Source organism: Chinchilla lanigera, unplaced genomic scaffold (assembly GCF_000276665.1).
Source record: "Chinchilla lanigera isolate Chin_1 unplaced genomic scaffold, ChiLan1.0 scaffold00115, whole genome shotgun sequence".
Taxonomy (NCBI): Eukaryota; Metazoa; Chordata; class Mammalia; order Rodentia; family Chinchillidae; genus Chinchilla; species Chinchilla lanigera.
In genome coordinates this window covers 1,132,816-1,151,680 of record NW_004955516.1, presented here as the reverse complement: position 1 = coordinate 1,151,680, position 18,865 = coordinate 1,132,816, and the positions used below count along the sequence as shown (strand labels likewise).

General features: G+C 39.0%; 1 protein-coding gene and 2 pseudogenes across 1 annotated transcript in view; 2 read left to right on the top strand and 1 right to left on the bottom strand.

Moving 5' to 3' along the window:
* Positions 1-10,493: 10,493 nt before the first annotated feature.
* LOC102007689 lies at positions 10,494-11,349 on the bottom strand (annotated as a pseudogene).
* A 1,097-nt stretch (positions 11,350-12,446) lies between these two features.
* LOC102025155 lies at positions 12,447-13,056 on the top strand (annotated as a pseudogene).
* Positions 13,057-18,667: 5,611 nt separating this feature from the next.
* Jade3 (jade family PHD finger 3) overlaps positions 18,668-18,865 on the top strand; it is a 134,160-nt gene continuing 133,962 nt past the window's right edge. The window contains exon 1 of the mRNA XM_005408972.2: positions 18,668-18,748. The gene's annotated coding sequence lies outside the window, so the exon portion shown is untranslated. The remainder of the gene's footprint in view (positions 18,749-18,865) is intronic.

The following is an 18,865-nucleotide window of genomic DNA, read 5'->3' as shown; positions in this document are numbered from 1 at the left end:
CCTGGCTGCCCCATTTTTATTGCTACTTATGTGAATCACCCCTTTTTACCTCATGAGAATGCTATCAGTGTCAGTGCCACTTATTCTTTACAAGGGTGCTTCTAAATTCTGTCAGTGTCCCTAGGTTTTTTCTCAATCACATTTTTCAATCATGTAGATTTTCTTTTGAAGCACACTTTGCTCCCTGGAGCATTTTTCAGTAGCAATCATGCTCTTGTTCTTTAAAATGTCTCTGCAAATAGGTTTCTGTGACACTGAATCAAATCTATGAATTCACTGAGCCCTGCTTCTTTGGTCAGGCTCTGTGCTAGTCTCTATCTTTCCCATTTCCTTCACACTTAGTCACTACCTCTTCATTTCGTGTGTGTGTGTGTGTGTGTGTGTGTGTGTGTGTGTGTGTATTACTAAGAATTGAACCCAGGTGAACCCAGAGCCTTTGCACTGAACTATATCTCCAGCCCTTTTTTTACTTCTTTTTGGAGAGAGGGTCTCACTAAGTCAATAAGTTGCCCTATCAGGGCTTGAATTTACAATCTTCCTGCCTCAACCTCCCAGAGTTCTGGGATTACACACATGTGCCACCTCACCCAGTCCCTCAATTCTTATTTTCTCTACTCGTTTTCCTTTACTTTTCTCCACCTCAGTTGTCATCATGGTATAAGATTCAGTATTGAGTCCTCTACTTCTATTATTTTGTTCTTTTTTTCCTTCTACATAATAATTTTAATTATTTTAAAACAACATAATTTAAAACCAAATGTTTAGTAAGCACTCATCATACTTGCCAAACTGGAAAATTAGCATTATTTTATCTGACCAACCACACAAAACACATCCATTTTTCTTTTGACAAAGCGTATCAGAAATCCCAGAGAGTAAGGAGGCTATTGCATAAAGTCATGTTTACTCATTTGGTGCCATAATTCCACTTTAGGACCATACAAGCAGTTGGAGGAAAGATGGGAAGAGGTGAGGATGTTGGAAAAGTGGGGATAGTTTTGAACTCGTGCCCATACTTTTCTTCTAAGGCAACGCAGAGTCTAGCAAAGGAAGAAATCATTTAGGCTGGAGATTAAATCCACAGCCTAGGGTTCAGATAGCTATGGAGGCCCTGAAGAGCAGCAGAATCAGTATATCCAGAGGTAGTTCTACAGTGTAGCTTATGAGCTATGGAGTGTCTTCTTGGCATCCATGTCCTTTTAAATTTTTTCAAATATTTTAGCCAAGTCTGGCATGTTATTATTCTGAGTCCGATACAGTCTGCGTATATCATCAAAAGTACACCCAAGTAGGAACAAGTAGGAACTAAAGTATGATGTCAGAGGAGAGGTCAAAGAAGGCACAAAGGGCAGCTGCTGCTCCTGTGTCATTTCCCTGAGGTACACAAACCTCTCTCAGGGCTTCCACCATCACTACTAAGCAAAACCAACCATTCATCTAAGGGCCATTCTTCAGTCTTAACTTTCAAACCAAATATATTCACTTGAGTAATTAAATAATTGTTCTCCTGGTCTCACCATGTGCTAAACAAAACATACTACATTCCTCCTTCCCAGATGGTCTCCCGGTCCTGGCATCTCTATTTCCACCAATGACATACAATTATCTCAGTTATACCACTGACATTTGGGGATCATCTGAGACTGTTCTTTTTTCACTCTGCCAAGCAGCTCTTATGTAGAACCGTTCCCTCCTTTTCATAACCATCCTCATCACCCTGTGTACCACTGACCACATGGTGACTATGTCAGCTTCCTAATTGTGCTCTCTACTTGAGATCTTTTCCTCTTGCCTCCTCCCACGCAGTGGCATAGCTGGGGGGGGGGGCTACCCCAGGTGGCACATTTTGAGGGTGGCATTATTGGCTAAAAGGAAAATTATATTGTAACACTTTACTCCACTCAGATAATGTTGGGAGGCAGCAAACTGAAAGACCACCCCGAGTGACACAAACTCTAGCTATGTCACTGCTCCCATGTATCCCACACACTGCAGAGTAAAAGAGCACAGTAGTTAAGAGCACAGTCTTTTGGGTCATTTTTTGTCAGTAGTCTTGTATCATCTTATGACATCTTCTATTTTGAAACTCTTAAGTATTTCTCTAGCTAGAGTGTCAGCTTTTTGAGTAATCCAAATGATGACCTCCTTCATTTTGAGGAAGGGGAACACTTTTTTAAAGAACAAAACCTGAACAACAGATTAGGGTGTAGCTCAGTGGCAGAGTGCATGCAGAGCACGCGCAAGGCTGTGGCTTCAATCCCCAGCATCAAACAAGCAAAAGAAAAACCCAAAGAATTAAGGTGCTGCCATGTACTCGCACCCTGCCCCCGCAAAAAATATACCCCCACAGTAACTATCACAGTACTCTGAGCTAAGTAAGTAGAACAGATACTTGTTTAAAAAATTCAGTTCTCTGTTTTAACCATTTGGTCTCCTGACCATTGAATGGAGCATGGTCAATAATGAAAATTGGCCTTTCCTCATGTTCCCATCCATGTCTGGAATCCCTTTTTCCACTCCCCACCCAAAGCTTCAAATTCTGCCCATCTTTCAGGAGTGACCCAAGTTCTATATCCTCTAGAAGCCACTGACCCCTAATTATTCGAATGAGTCATGTCAGAGTTGCAAAGAACAAGTATGGATTTCAGAAACATCAGACCTGAGTTGGACTTACATTCCGCTACATACCACCTGTGAAGATGTCCGGCCAGCTAGGTAATGTCTTTAAGTTCCTCACATGTGAAGTGAGTCATGCCTATTTTGCAGTTATTTTGAGCATTCAATGAAATATAGTAAAAATACTAACTCCAGTGTTCTCCCTGATCCTATAAACTCTCAAGTATTTTTTCTTGTGTCTTATTTTCTATGGACAAATACCAAAACTTCTGTGCCTGACCCATCTTAGCCCCAAGCAGCCAAATACTTATTGAGGCAAAAACTGAATGAATGCAAATATGAATTTATTTGAGGGGACTCTAGCAACACTAATGCCACTAAATTAGTACCTCATTCAGTACCTAGCAGGAACTGAACGCTGTGGGAGGGGTAGGAGGATGTAGAGAACTGTTTGTAGGATGTCAGAAGTATCCTTAGAAATGACATGCTGGTTGCTATGCAATTCAAAGTCTTGAGGTAGGCAACCCAGCAGCTGCAGTGTCTTTAACGACCTAAGATTGTTCTATCTTCCTGCTCTGCATTCTAAACATGCAGTATTTTCTTTAAGTTGGTAAGCTAGCTCTCAGAAAGAATGGAGCAGGTAAGTGGCAAAAGGCCAGCTAAATCTGACCCTTTTCATCAAGGAAACAATTATTTCCAGAAGCCCTGATTAGTAGACTTCTACTTAGGTCTCATTTGCCAGAGTTCACATGGCCATTCTAGCTTCAAGAGAGTGTGGAGGTGAGTACAGTATTTTTACTAGGCACATTACTTCTCCAAAAAAAATTGAGTTTCTCACAGAATACATGGAAAGAATAGATGCTGGATTAGCAGTTGTAAGTATTTGCTAAATGAAACTTACAACCTATTCAGTTTTTTTTTTTTTTCTTTTGTGGTACTAAGAATTGAATCCATGGCCTATACACTAAGCTACAACCCAGCCCTTTTTATTTTTTATGTTGAAACAGGGTCTTACAACGTTGTCAAATTGCCAGGCTGGACAAATACACCTTCCTTCTGCCTCTGTCTCCCAGAATTCTGGGATTATATGCATGTGCATTTACCCAGTTCCTATAGTGGTTTTTACATTAAACAGATTGTCCCTGTTATCTCAGCATTCTGGGAACCAGAAACAGGAGGATCAAACCAAAGCCTAGCTGGGGCAATCTGGTGATTAAACAAGACCATTTCAAAATAAACATTTTCAAAAGGGCTGGAGATATAGCTCAGTACTAAGGCTGTGAGTTCAATCTCTGGTACTGTGTTAATGTACACTATAGACAGATCAGAGGGACTTTTCACTTGCATCAAATCCCAGTGCCCCAGGCTAGGGAGCACTTCCATTCTCATCTCATGTGCATGTACCCTCCTTATCCTGTTTGTCCTCTGATGCCCACACCAGGTCAACACTTCAAGAGGATCCTTGGTCTCTGTCACCCTGCATCTGGCTACCTCCCCTAGATAAAGTTGTCTGTTGCTATTCGAGACATAGACCTCTACGCCTCAAGCATGCCAGCCAAGTACTTTTCCACTGAGATATGCCCTCAGCCATCAAAGTAGGTTTTTGAGTCAAGCATGAAGTAAGGAATATGAAGACTTCATTTTTGTGCAACTACAGGTAAATTCTTTCCAAATTAGAGGAAAGGATAAAATATATAATTAGAATCAGTTGCTACGTGGAAGTATTTCTTAAATCTCCTCTAGATGCTTGTGGTTAGATGCATTGCTTTGTCTGTTGTCAATAGGATAGGATTCCCTGGGGCAGTGATGTCAAATCTTTTAGAACTTCCTACCACACACGTGTGTAATAGGTTCACCACCACTGCCCTAGGGAAATGCCTTTCTTTACACCAAAAAATAGTTGTCAGTCTCTTAAACAGTTGGTTTGATTTTCTCTCATTGTCAGCCACACTAAATCATTTCTGAAAGAAGATCATGTTTAAACAAATATATGAAAAAAACTTTTAAAAATAAATGGGAGGGAAAAGAGTTAAGAACATTTCCAAAAGTAACCCAGAAATTTCTTTAGGGGGATAAAGAGTAAGATGGAATTATTTAGATAATGTCTCCAAGAAAAGTAAAATATTCCCAAGAAATTTCCAGATAATTTAAGAAACAAAATTATTGCTGTTGTGATTTAAAAAAAAAAAAAAAAAAAAAACTTCTTCCTTTATCACACCAGGCATGCAAGATCTATGGATGAATCTGGATAGTGCCTATTATAGAAGGAGGCCTGAAGCAATTTCCATGTGCTTTTATCCCATAAGGCTGTGGTGCTTCTATCATCAGAAAGCTGAATACAGAGACGTCTGAGATCTCATTTAGATGATGATTCCCGGAGGAACAACTATCCTCTAAGCCACAGACAATGCAGTTTAATTCTAATATGGACACTAGCGATTTGTCTCTGAAGGTGAGAATTCTCTGTAATCACTTTTCCTTTGAGATTTCTGATTGAGAAGAATCCAATGTAAGGAAAGAATACAAAGTTCAAGGAAAATGAAATATATAGATTTATATATAAAAGCAAAGAGGATGATTATATCAGTCAGGAGTCCAGCAGATAAATGGAATCATTTTTACACATACATGCTTACATGATTACGGAGGCTAGCCAAGCAGTCTAAAATATGAAATTCTTAGGGTAGGCAGTCAGAGAGGGTAGGTAGGAGCTCTTGGTTACAGGCTGATGTTGCTGTCCACAGGCAAACTTTCTTTTGGGGGGAAGCTCAGGTTTGCTATTAAAGCCTTCAACTGATTGAATCAGACCCACCCATTAAGGATAATTTTTCTTAATTCAAATCTTTACTGATTATAGACTTGAAGCATATCTACACAACACCTTCACAGTACCACCTAGATTAGTGTGTAATTTATGTGTTGACATATAAAACTGACCATTATAGTGATGTTTGATGTTAATTTTGTTTTTCATTTCTATTAGTGAGTATTTTGTTCTTTGTGAAAATAAATTAATAAATCTCAACCTGACTTGAGACAGGCTCCAAGAAGCAAGAAAGTCAGTGTTACTGATATATAGCATCAGTTTTAACATGTATTTTTCTATAAAGGTCATTAACTACCTGGCATTCATTGCGTGTATGCTATTGTTTGATTCCACTAAACTATTTTCAGTTAATCAGTGAGAAAATTAGTTCTCCAATTGAAATTAACACCTAAAAAAGGAAGGATTTAAAGGATAAGTATATATTTCATTTGTAAATTATTTTTCTCATGGCACAGATGTTTAAAGAGTATCAGGCTATGTTACTTGCTCTTTCCACTTTCCCTTGGGATACAAATGGTGGGAGCTTTTAAAATACTCACACCTACAAAAGAATAGAAAGCATTTTCATTTTGAAATGTACCTACTAGTCACTAATGATGTGGGCAAGTTATTTTCTTTTTAAGCCTCATTTGCTGACCTGGAAAGTGTGAATAATGATTACTATCTTAAGAGCTTGGGGAAGATCAGATGAGGAAATATGTTAAATTCTTGGAATACAGTAGATACTCTATAAATACTGATTTTTTTCTTTTTGTGTTCACAGGTGAAATCATATGAGTTAAAAGTTCTCTCCAATTTTTTGTAGATTGTCCCTATCTGGTAGCATTATTTTGGTTATCAATAGGAAGCAAAGAATCAAATGAAGGTTCTAGTGAGAAAGTTCTCACATTTACTATATGCTCTCCTTGCAAGTTCCTTTGTATATACTTATGTGCATATAAAAACTTTTTTTGCAGTACTAGGGATTGAGACCAAGGCTTTGCACTGAGCTACATCCATAGCTCTTCTTTACATTTTATTTTGAGAGTCTCCCTAAGGTGCTCAGGCTGGGCTAGAATTTATTATCCTCCCACCTCAGCCTCTTGGAATGCTGGGATTACAGACATGAACCACCACACTTGGCATAAACCCACTTTGGTATGTTATCATCACATTTTAAATGTTATCTTTTGAATGGTAAGTGTAGATAAAATTGATGTGTGTTTACAACTGCTTTTTTATTTTAAGAATGAACAATTCTCTAATTTTATCTGAAAATGTTCTTATGAGACATGGTGGTGAAGTTCTGAATAAATGTTAGGTGTTACCAGCTCTCATGTGTGTGAAATAATTTTTGACTGAGGAAAAGAGAGCATATATTAAATTTTTTTCAGTATCAGAGTCATATGGCTTAGCACATGCATAAGTTGTTTTTGTTTTATTATTGTTAACTATATAAATAATGTAGAGTTTTATTTTCCCCTGAGAAAAAATTGGAGATAAATCTAAAACCTCTTTAATACCTACTCTCCATCAGTAACTACCATTATTGCTTTGGTCTGTATCCTTCTAGACCATTTGTCCATGAATTTACATACATATTACAGTGCACATATAAGATGAACTCATGTGGAAAGTAGGTATTTTACTTGCCTAAGGAAAATGGGACCTGTTATTCATTTTTATCTTGTGAAATTTGTGATGTGATGGTCAAGAAAGAAAGAGGAGAAAGGAGAAAAAGGAAAGGAAGTCTTGCAAAGAGTGATCATTTAAATGTCTCTATATTTCTTTGGTCTCTTATTATTGGTTTCCAGAGCCGGTTTTCAGCAAGTTACACCACCATAGTGTGCTTATGATAGCACATACAGTTTACAGATCTTGATTCCAGTTTCACCAACCAATGCCTCAAAAGAGACAGATAAACAGTCCCTTATGCATTCTCTAACTCTCTCTCCACTAAAGGCCAAGCATTACCAGTCCCACTTTATAAATGAAAAAGAAAAATAGTTGTCTTTAAAGTGCAAATTGAAATCATGATGGCCAAAGTCAACTGTTTCCTAATTAATACAGAAAAATCTCTTTCTCCATTGTTTCATTATTTTAAAATACGAGGTAAATTCAAGTTTAAGGGAAGATGGCATAGACTCATTTTTCCTTGTCCTTCCCTGCTAAGAACAACTAAAATTCCTAAAAATAATACAAGAGTCATCATAAGAGGACTCTGGAAGGTGGAAAGAGGTAAGCGGAATCAACAGAGACCTCAGCACTTGAAGAATGACACTAGGTGAGCTCTCTGGTTTTTCTTTTTATCTTCTACAAGTTCGAGATTGGATTCTGGAGAGGCCTGCAACCTACCTCAGAATCTTCTGTCAAAGCAGACAACAAACGAAAATCAAAGAAAAACCTGTTCTTTGTGCCCAAAGGTCTGGGAAAGGAGAGAAACCCAGCCCCACAAAAGAGAAACCTTTTAGACAACACCAGCCCTACCCAACTGTACACCGTGGTGTCAGCAGCGACTAAACAGGGATTAGAGACTTTGACCCCTACTCCGTGGTCCAAGGTAGCTGGGGGAACAAGTTCTTGAGGAGCACCAGCTGCCATTGAGCTAGAGTCTTGTCTACCCCAGGAGGCCTGGGGAAGCACTTTCCTCCCCTGCTGGCAGCATCCGCCTACAGCCAGAGTAGTATGGATCGCGCCAACCAGCTGGAAAAAGTGCTCTCCACCAGCTGGCAGCCTCAGACTGCTGTCTCCCACGCAGCAGCAGGTAGCCAGTTAAGACTTTAAGCTTGCTCCTACTCCGTGGCACCAGAAAACTTGAGGAAACACTTTCTATTCCCCACTAGCACCGACTGGACCAAGTGAACCTCAGATGTCTTGACTCCCACCAAGGCTAGTGGTGCTAGCACCTACCAGGCCACCACTGGTATCAAACGAGGATGCAGACAGGTGCTTCCACTCCTCTCTGCTATGCCGGTGAAGACTGAGTGAAAAGCCCGGATGGCTAGCAGCAGCTGGTGCCCCTCACCCTCTCAATTAGAGGGAGGGAAGCATCTCAGAGGGCAGGGAATTGGAGAAAGGGATTCTTCAAATCTGCGTGGGAAGTCCTGGAAAGACACCTGTCTAATCCAAACGTGAAACTTACTAGACCATGCCTGCAAGTCTGAGAACTGAACTGTGGTGTGGCATCCCACTCAGGTTTTTGAGGTGGTCTCTGAGGAACACATAAACAAAGCAGATCGAAATAGTGCCACACAGGTCCTAAAAACTAAACTGTCTTTGGAAAAAATAGGACAGGAAAACCCAAAAATATCCACACCAAGACACATCATAACCAACTTTTGAAAACTAAAGATAAAGAAAAAGTCTTGAAAGCAGCTAGAGAGAAAAATATACATTACCTATAGAGGAACACTGGTTTAAATGATAGCAGATTTCTCATCTGAAGCCATTAAGGCCGGAAGCAAGTGATACATTTTTCAAATGATAAAAGAAAAGAACTGTCAGCTCTGAATTCCATGCCCACTGTAAAAATCCTTCAAGAATGAAGGGAAACTAAAGACATTCTGAGATGACAAGAAAATTTATAAAAGTTTTACTGGCAGATGTACCATTAATGAATGGCTAAAGGAAGGTCTGCAAACAAGGAAATGATACCAGAGGAAGCTTGGAACTTTAGAAAAGGAAAACAATGACATATGTAAAAATCAGCATAAATATTATAGGCTTTTTTCTTCATGCATTTTTTTCAATCATGTTGGATTGTTGAAGCAATCATAATATACCATTTGATGATGGAGTCAATGTATGTAGAAAAAATAGGTAAGGAAAGTATATTTCAAGGGGGGTACTAGGGAGGGGTAAAAGGACATATATGAAAATAAGATCCCTACACTTAGAAGTGGTAAAATGTTGATAAGAGCAGACTGTTATAAATCACACACATATTTCAATACCTAAAACAAATACTAATAAAGCTATGCAAAGTTACAGTTTTTGCAAAGTTATAGACCCAAAAACACTAAATAAGTCAAAACAGTTCAAATAAGTCAAAACAATTCAAATAATCCACAGTAAGGAAGGAAAAGGAAAACAGAGGAATGAGAAATATAGTATTAAATGTTAGACTTAAGCCTTACAGTAGCAATAATTATGTCCAGGTTAAATGGTCTAAATAAATGAATTAAAAGGCAGAGAGTCACAAAATTGTTTTGTTTGTGTGCTTGTTTTTGAGACAGGGTCTCACTATATAGTTCAGGCTGGCTTCAATTCACTATGTATTCCAGGATGACCTCAGACTTGCAACTTGCAGTGATCCTCGTAGCTCAGCATTTGAGTGCTGGGATTACAGGTATGCTTCATCACCCTCAACAAAAAATAGATTTTTTAAAACTCACTACATGCTATCTGTAAGAAACTCCCTTCAAATATAACAACACAGGTAGGTAAAGAGTAAAAGTATAGAAAAAGATATAGTACACAACCATTGTTAATATCAGGAGTACCTATGAATTAATATCAGAAAAAATAGACTTTGAACTTTTCAAGGACAAAGAGAGATATTATATAATGATAAATGGGCTAATTCACCAAGAATACATAGAAATCCAAAATGTGAATGCAGCAATAAATATAGATTTGAAAGACATGAAGTAAAATCTGACAGAAGTGAAAAAGAAAGACAAATGCACTATTATAACTAAAGACTTCAATACCTTCCTGTAAGCAACAGAACTACTATACAGAAAATCAGCAAGATTATGGAATCAAAAACACTATAAAGCAACAGGAACTAATTTATAGGACAGTCTACCCAACAATAGCATAACTCACATTCTTTTCAAATATCCATGAAACATTCACCAATATAGCTCATATTCAGGGTCATAAGACAAACATCAGTGAATGCAAAAGAATTGAAATCACACAGAGAATGTTCTCTGACCATAACAGAATCAAATAAGAAATAAATAATAAAGTTAACACAGAAAATCTCTAAACATTTGGAAACCAGACAACACATTTTTCATTAATACATAGGTCAAAAAAAAATTCTTGAGGGAAATTTTTTTCCTAGAAAAAAAGTATTTATTTGGCTTTTAAACAATTAAAAAGCCTGTCTAAGCAGGCTCTTTGCTCAGGCCTGTGTGTCCTGCTCAGCAACTTTATCTACCACACACACCCAGGGGTTGCCCCAGAGGTACAAACGCAGGGGCTTCTGGGCCCACTTTCCTGCACAGCAGGATGCTGCCGCTACAGCTGGTGCACTGAGCTCCAGGGAGCCATGTCACAGTCACACAGGCTCATCCTAGGTCAGGTCCCAGGGTCAAAGCTCTTGTCAATGGCCAGGGCCTGGCACAGCTTAGAAGGGCTACTGCAGAGCTCCTGGTCCTGAAGCACAGCTGATGGTGCCCTTCCACAGGGTGCTATGAAACTGCCACATGCTCTCCAGGCCCCCCGGAGGCTGAAGCAGGACACAAGCCCCACCCCTTTGGCTAGAGACATTCATGAAGAAGTACATGCCATAGATGAGGTACACATACAGAATCCCAGGCTTCATGAACATGCTGTAATTGCGGGGAGCGGGGAGGCCTGCCATCCACCTCTTGAATGGGCTGCTTTATCCTCCAGTCCCAAGTATGCCTCAGTCTCCACAATGCAGCTATGGAGCTCTGTGCCATCACCAAGTTGCCAGGACAAGGACCTATCCCAGAGGGACTGCTGGCTGGTCAAAAAACTCTGACCCTAGCCGGCAGAGCGGTCCTTTGGGCTCTCTGACAGAAATAGATGTTGCACTGGGAGCCCAGGGTTAAGGGTGGTCCCAAGCAAGGCTTCTTGGAGGAAGCAAGCCAGGCTGTGTCTATTGGGCTCTGCAGCTGCTCTGCCTCTGCCACTTTCGTTTTGTTTGTCCCCCCACCCCCACCCCACATCCTTGAGGAATGCTTTCAGATGAACAAGGAGAGGCTCATTCCATTCAGTGGGAAGCCTGGCTCTGCCCCCGGGAGGACAAGGTAGCCATCGTCCCGCCTCTCCAGATGTGTTAAGGGCAAATTTTTTAAAAACAGTGAACTGAATGAAAATGAAAATACAACATTAAATTTGTGGAATGTTGCTATGCTGACAGAAGAATTTATAACACTAAGTGCTTACATTAGTAAAAGAGAAAAGATCAGTCAGGTAAGCTCCTAATTAAAAAAAGAAAAGCAAAATAAATTCAAAGCAAGCAGAAGGAAGAAAATAATAAAAGAGCAGAAATCATTGAAACTGGAACTGGGATATAGTTCAGCGGTACAGCACCTGCCTGGCAAGTGCAAGGTCCTGAGTGCAATTCCTGGTACCAGAAAAGAAAAAAAAAAAAAAAGGAAAGAAAGAAATCACTGAAACTGAAAATAGAAAAAAACAACAGATAAAATCAGTGAAGCAGGAAGCGGTTTCTCTGAAAAGATCAATACAAGTGATAGACCTATAGCAAGATTGACTAAGATTGAAGAGAAAAGACACAAGTTCCTAAAAGCATAAATGAGACAGGAAATTTTATCACAGATCCTTCAACTATTGAAGGGAAAATAAGGGGATTCTATAAAGAACTCTATGCATATAACTTAAGTGAAATGGATTGATTCCTTGTAAAACACAAACTACCAAAATTCAACCGATGTGCTATTTACCATCAAATAATCCAAAAACTGTTAAAGAAAGTGGATTCAGGAGGATCCTTGCGAGTTCGAGACTGGCCTGGGCTGCAGAGCAAGCTTGAGGCCAGCCTGAACTGAATAGTGAGACCTTGTCTCAAAAAGACAAAAAAAAGAATATGAATCACTGCTGTTCATCCCTAGGGGAAGTATATGGGGTCTCACTATTCAGTTCAGGCTGGTCTTGGGCTTGCTTTGTGGTTCGGGCTGGTCTCAAACTCACAACAGTCCTCCCGCCTCAGCCTCCCGAGTGCTGGGATTACAGGCGTGCGCCACCACACTTGTGAGAAGCACGCAGGCTGGGGTGCATTTTGTTTAAAATCTGAAGTCCCAAGATGGTGGCCACCATGAAGAAGGCAGCTGCCGAAGACATCAATGTCACTTTCAAAGATCAACAAAAGATAAACAAATTTGCGCAGATTATGAGGGCTGAAAGAAAGAAATAGAAGTAAAAAAGAAACAACTCCAGAATTTAGAAGATGCTTGTGATGACCTCATGCTCACAGATGATGACTCCTTAATAATACTTTATCAAATAAGGAACTCTGCAAATTCAGTAACGAAAACCAAAGCAAAGCAAAACAGCTGGGCATAGTGACCCATGCCTGTGGTCCCAGCAGCACGTGGAAGGCTGAGGCAGGAGGATCATTGTGAGTTGGAGACTAGCCTGGGCTGCAAAGTGAGCTCAGGGCCGGCCTGAACTGCATAGCAAGACCCTGTCTCAAAAAGACAGACAAACAAACAAACAAACAAATTGATATTGTTTTCATTAGCCATTCTCAAGAAGAAACACAAGAAATGTTAGAAGCAAAGAAAAATTTGCAAGAAGAAACTGACGCCTTAGAATCCAGAGTAGAAACAATTCAGTGGGTGTTAGCAGATTTGAAAGTTCAATTATATGCAAAATTTGGCAGCAACATAAACCTTGAAGCTGATGAAAGTTAAACATTTTATGACTCATTTTTTAATTTGTTTAATGAACTTGAATATTGTTTAAAATGATAATTTCCCTTCTTCAAATGACAATGGAAAGGAAAAGTTTCTTTTTTTTTTTTCTTCCCTAAGCCCTTTTTAAAAAGTCTGTCACATGAAAGGTTTATTGTTCACTCTCTCTTTCTTATCTTTCGAAAAGTTTCTTTTTTAAAAATTTTCATTTATTTAATGGAAACTTGCCTATTTTCACGTCTTTGCTTATTTTATATTTTTAAAAGAAGCCAGTATTCATCTATGTATTTTGCATAATGATTATGTCAAGTCTAGGGGCTTTATGTCATATTATTAAAATCAGTTAAGCAATAAAAACAAAGAAAAAATAAAATAAAATCTGAAAGCTTAAAAAAAATAAGCAAGTGGATTCAAAATATAAAAGGTCTTGGAGAAAGAAAGCTCCAGGTCCAAATGGTTTCACTGGAGAATTCTACCAAATATTTAAAGAATTAAATTGAATTTTACATAACCTACTCTAAAGTACCAAAGAGGAACAGTCTTATGCCAAGGGTCCCCTAAGCCATTCCCAGGCTTGATGAATCACAAAAATCTGCAAGAAAATATTAGCATTATGGAATTCAACAAGTTATAAAAAATAATTTTACAGTGGCCAAGGATTCATAGAATACACCATATAGTCATACTTGTGGCTATGATTTACTACATACACAGCAAAATCAGCAAAGGAAGAACAAACATGGGGTGAAGTCCACAGAAAACCAGGTACAAGCTTTCAAAAGTCCTCTGTCAGGACTCCGTAAGAAACAAATTGTACTAATTCCTTCAGAAACAAGTAGCAACAATGTAGTGAAATGTTGTCTATCAGGGAAGCTCCTTAGAAACTCGTTTCCCGAGGCATTCATTGGGAATTGCTCACGTAGGCACCTTCTGCCTAATACTTATCAAAATTCCAGACTCCCAGAAGGAAAGAAAGTAGGTGTTCAGCATAAACCATATTGTTTGTTCAAACAGTTAGGTACAGTGAACAGTCTTATCAGTCCTGGAAATGGAGGGAACTCTCCTCAAGTCCAAGTTCCAGATGCATTCAAGGATCCGCCTTTCAAGCAAGCCTGTCAAAGCCTTATAGTCAAGCCTGCTACATTAAACTATTTCCCGCACAGCTTGGAGATCAAGAGACCAGAGCTCTAGTCCCAGGATAAACCACATTTGTACAGATTAAGTACACTGAGCCACTCTTATCAGTTCTGGGAATGGTGAGAACTCTCCTAAAACCCAAGTTCCCAGACTCCAAAGAGCCTGCTATCTTAGCTTTTTTTTCTTTTGCATAACTTCCCAAGTCACTTTATGAGGCCGGTATTATCCTAATACCACAGGCAGACAAAGAATACAGCAAAAAACTACCGAATTACGTAATTTGTCTCTCATAAACTTTAACACAAAAATCTGCAAGAAAATATTAGTAATATGGAATCAAACCAGGTAGAAAAATAATTTTTACCATGGGTGGAGTACGTTTTATTCTAGTATGCAAGGTTGGTTGAAAAGTCAAAATTCAGCCAGGCTATAATTTCAGCACTCTGGGAAGCTGAGGCAAGAGGATCACAAGTTAGAGCTTGCCTATGCAACTTAGGGACTTATCGAGACCCTGTCTCAAAGCAGAAAAAGACCCTGCCTCAAAAAGTAGGAAAAAGAGCCCATTATGTAACTCAGTGTGAAGACCCTGGGTGCAATCCCCAGTATCCCCCTACACACACCAAAACTCTCAATATTCAATCCATGTAATCTATCATATCCACAGGCTAAAAAAAGGAAAATCATATAATCATATCACGTGATGCAGAAAAAGCATTTGACAAAACTCAGCATTCATTCATGATTAAAAAAAGCTCTCATCATAATATCAATACACAGATGCCTTCTCAACTCAATTAAGAGCATCTACAAAAAACTCGCGGCTAACATCATACTTAGTGATGAAACATGGAATATTTTTTCCTGAGAAAGAAAGGACATCCACTTTTACTACTCTCACTCAATATAATTTGGATATTTCAGAACAATAAGGTAAGAAAAAGAAATACAAGAAATAAGATTGGAAAGGATGAAATAGAATGGTCCCCATTCACAGACAACATGATTTTCTGTTTAGAAAATTCTACAGAACCTACCAAAGGACTCCTAAAACTAATTGAGTTCAGCAAGTCACAAGATACAAGAGTAACACAAAAATTAACTGCATTTCTATATACAAACAATAAATATAGAAGTGAAAATTTAAAACCTACTACCATTACAATCATGCTGAGGAAAATGAAATACTAAAGTATACTTTTAACAAAACATGTACAGGATCTGTATGCTGAAAATTCCAAAATGCTGATTGAGAAGTCAAAGAAGTTTTAAATAAATGCAGAGAAGGACATATCATGTTCATGTACTAGAAGACAGTATAGTGAAGATGTCAGTTCTCCCCCAGATTGATCTACAGATTTAATACAATTTCTCTTTCTCTTATGATCCTGGCAAGGTTTTTTGTAGATACAAAATAAGCTCATTCCAAAATTTATATGGAAGGGCAAATTACCTTAAATGGCTAAAACATTTCTGAAAGAGAAGAATAAAGCTGGAGAAATCACTGTGCCCTAAGTTCAGGCTTATTATATAGCTATAGCAATCAAGACTGGTATTCACAGAGGTATAGACACATAGATTAATAAAACAGATTAGAGAGCCCAGAAATATCCCCACATAAATTAGTCCAATATGAATAGGATCAAATGATTTTAACAAAGGTACAAAAGCAATTCAGTGGAGGAAAATCATTTTATTTAAGCCATCAAATGTTTATAGGCAAGAATATGAACCTCCATCTTAGGTTCATATGTTATACAAAAAATTAATTCAAACTAAATCATGGACTTAAATGTAAAATATAAAGCTATAACACATTAAAAAGGAAAAAAGAGAATGTTTCCAAGCTGAACCTGTTGGCTCAGGGCTGTAATTCCAGTGCTCTGAGGGGCCGAAGCAGGAGAATCTCAAATTTAAGCCCAGCATGGGGAATTTAGCAGCTTAGTAAGACCTTGTCTCAAAAATGGGCTGAGGATGTAGCTCAGTGTAAAGGCCCTGGTTTCAATCCCTAGTTTTTAGTACTGAATAAATGAAAGAGGGGGAGGGGGGAGTTTTCAGCACACAGGGCTAGGTGAATATTTGTTAGCTATGACACCAAACCACAGTACATAAGTGCAGAATTTAATAAATTAGATGTACTCAAAGTTAAAATTTTGAGTCTGCAAAGTATCTTGTTAAGGAAATAAAAAGACCAGCTGTAGATGGAGAAATATTTTCAGATCTCATATCTCACAGGATTTGTAATAAGAACATATAGAGAATCCTCAAAATTTAACAGCAAGAAGCCCAGTGTAGTGGCAGATACCTGTATTCCCACTACTATATAGGCTGAGGCAGAAGTCTCAACTTTGAGACTACCCTGAACTACCCTGGATTACAGAGACCTTATCTCAAAACAAACAAAGAAAAAAAGTGAGAAACAATCCAATTGGGAAATTGACAAAAGACACCAACAGTTATTTCACCAAGGAGGATATACAGATGGCAAAGATGTTTGACATCATTTAGCCGTTAAGAAAAAGCAATTTAAAATGAGTTATAACCATATATCCATCAGACTGGCTAAAAGAAAAAATATAGTGCCAATACCAAAAGCTGACAAATATATGAAGAAACTGATCTTTCATACTTTGCTGGTGAGAATAGAAAATGGTACAGCCCAGTCTGGGAAAGGTTGAAAGTTTCTTATAACACTAAATATACTTTATCATCCAACATAGATAACATTAAAACATGCACTTAACATCTGACATAGCAACTGTACTCTTGGGCATTTTTCACAGGGGAATGAAAACATATGTTTACACAAAAACCTCTACACGAATTTTCACAGTAGTTTATTCTTAATGAGGAAAAAGTGGAAATAAGCAAAATATCCTTCAGTGGGTGAATACTGTGGTACATCCATACCACAGAACGCCACTCAGCAATAAAAAGGAATGAACTATTAAGGCATACAATTTGGGTGAATCTCAAGGAAATTACGCTGAGTGGAAATAGCATATTCAAATGTATGATTCCATTTATGTGATTTTTTTTTGTTTTGTTTTGGGTTTTTTGAGACAGGATCTTATTCTATAGTTTAGGCTGGCCTCAAATTTGCAGCGATCCTCCTGTCTCAGCCTCCGGTGTGATATTCTTGAAATGACAAAATTATAGAGATGATGAACATGCTAGCACTTGCCGGGGATTAGAGTACAGGAAGGAGGTGACTGTGACTCTAAAGGTAGCAGGAGGAATCTTTGTGATGAAGGAACAATTGACTATGGTGGTCACATGAATCTACATATGTGATAAAACGGTACAGAATGATAGCTATAGATTCAGAAATAAGAGCACATAAAATTGGTGAAATCTGAATAAGCTATATGGATAGTATCTCTGTTCATATCTTGGTTTTGATACTGTACTGTAGTTATGTAAGTTACTACCACTGAGAGAAACTGGGTTCCCATACATGGACTCTTCCATAATAATTTTTACAACTCTCTGTGAATCTGTAATTATTTCAGAGTAAATTAAACATAATACAGTAACATAAGTCTGAAGGAGTGGGAATATTTTAGAACTCACATGTGTTTATTATGAAATAGAACTACATCTTTAATATGGAAAATAGCCAATAGACAAAAAGCCTGTTTTTTTCTGTTTATCACAGAAATGTAAATGAAAATGACTATATGAGTTCATCATAACTGTATATGGCACATTTCCATACCCAAAGAGAAAAAGGATTGTTGGGAAGCCTCTATATCAGTCAGAACTCAACCAAGGGACCAGAAAAAACAGTAAATTCATTCATTCATTCAAAACTATTACAAAATCTACAGGAAGAGAAAAGTCAGGAGGCTAGCACCAAGAAGCATAGGCCAAAACTATCGTAATCCAGTCTGTCTACACACACACACACACACACACACACACACACGCGCGCGCGCGCGCGCGCGCGCGCGCGCGCATTCTCCCACACCTCAACTCTGGTTTAAAAGTTTTCCAATTGATTCAGTCAGTCTCACTGAGATTATCCTGGATAATCTCCCTTACTTTAAAGCAACCGATTAGGAGTTTTAATTATGTCACTAAAATCGCTGCACAGCAACACCTCTATCAGTATTTGATCGAATAACTGGGAGCTGTAGGCTACCCAAGTTGACGGCAAAAAAGCCACGCAAATATCCTAAACCATTTGTGCTTGCAACTGGATCAAAGTTTTACTAAGAGCCACCTTGGATTTATTATCAAAGGTATTTCAAACACAAACGATGTAAATCACTCCTGTCCGCCGAGTTCATGTACGCAGTCCCACTCACAAAACTTTAGAATTCAAAGGGGCCAAGAGAAGCTTCTGCGAAGCATCTCACCTCGCCTGGGACGCCTAGCGGAGCCGCCGCTCCCGGAGAGGCAGCGCGCCGGGGAGGAGGGGCGGAAACCCACCTGGAGCACGAGCGCCACGGGTGCGGGAGCTCTGGGGGCGGAGCTTCGGAGCCCGTGGCTTTTAGAGACTGCGCCCAGCCCGCCCGAAGAGCGCGCGGCGGGCAGACGGCGGGGAGCCAGTCGGGTAAGGCGAGCGCGGCTGGCTGGGGAAGGAGGGAGCGGTGGGGGAAGGAAAGGGAAGAGGCGGAGCGTGGGAGCGCACAGTGTCAGGAATACAATAGTGCTCCGCGCCGCCTCGGCC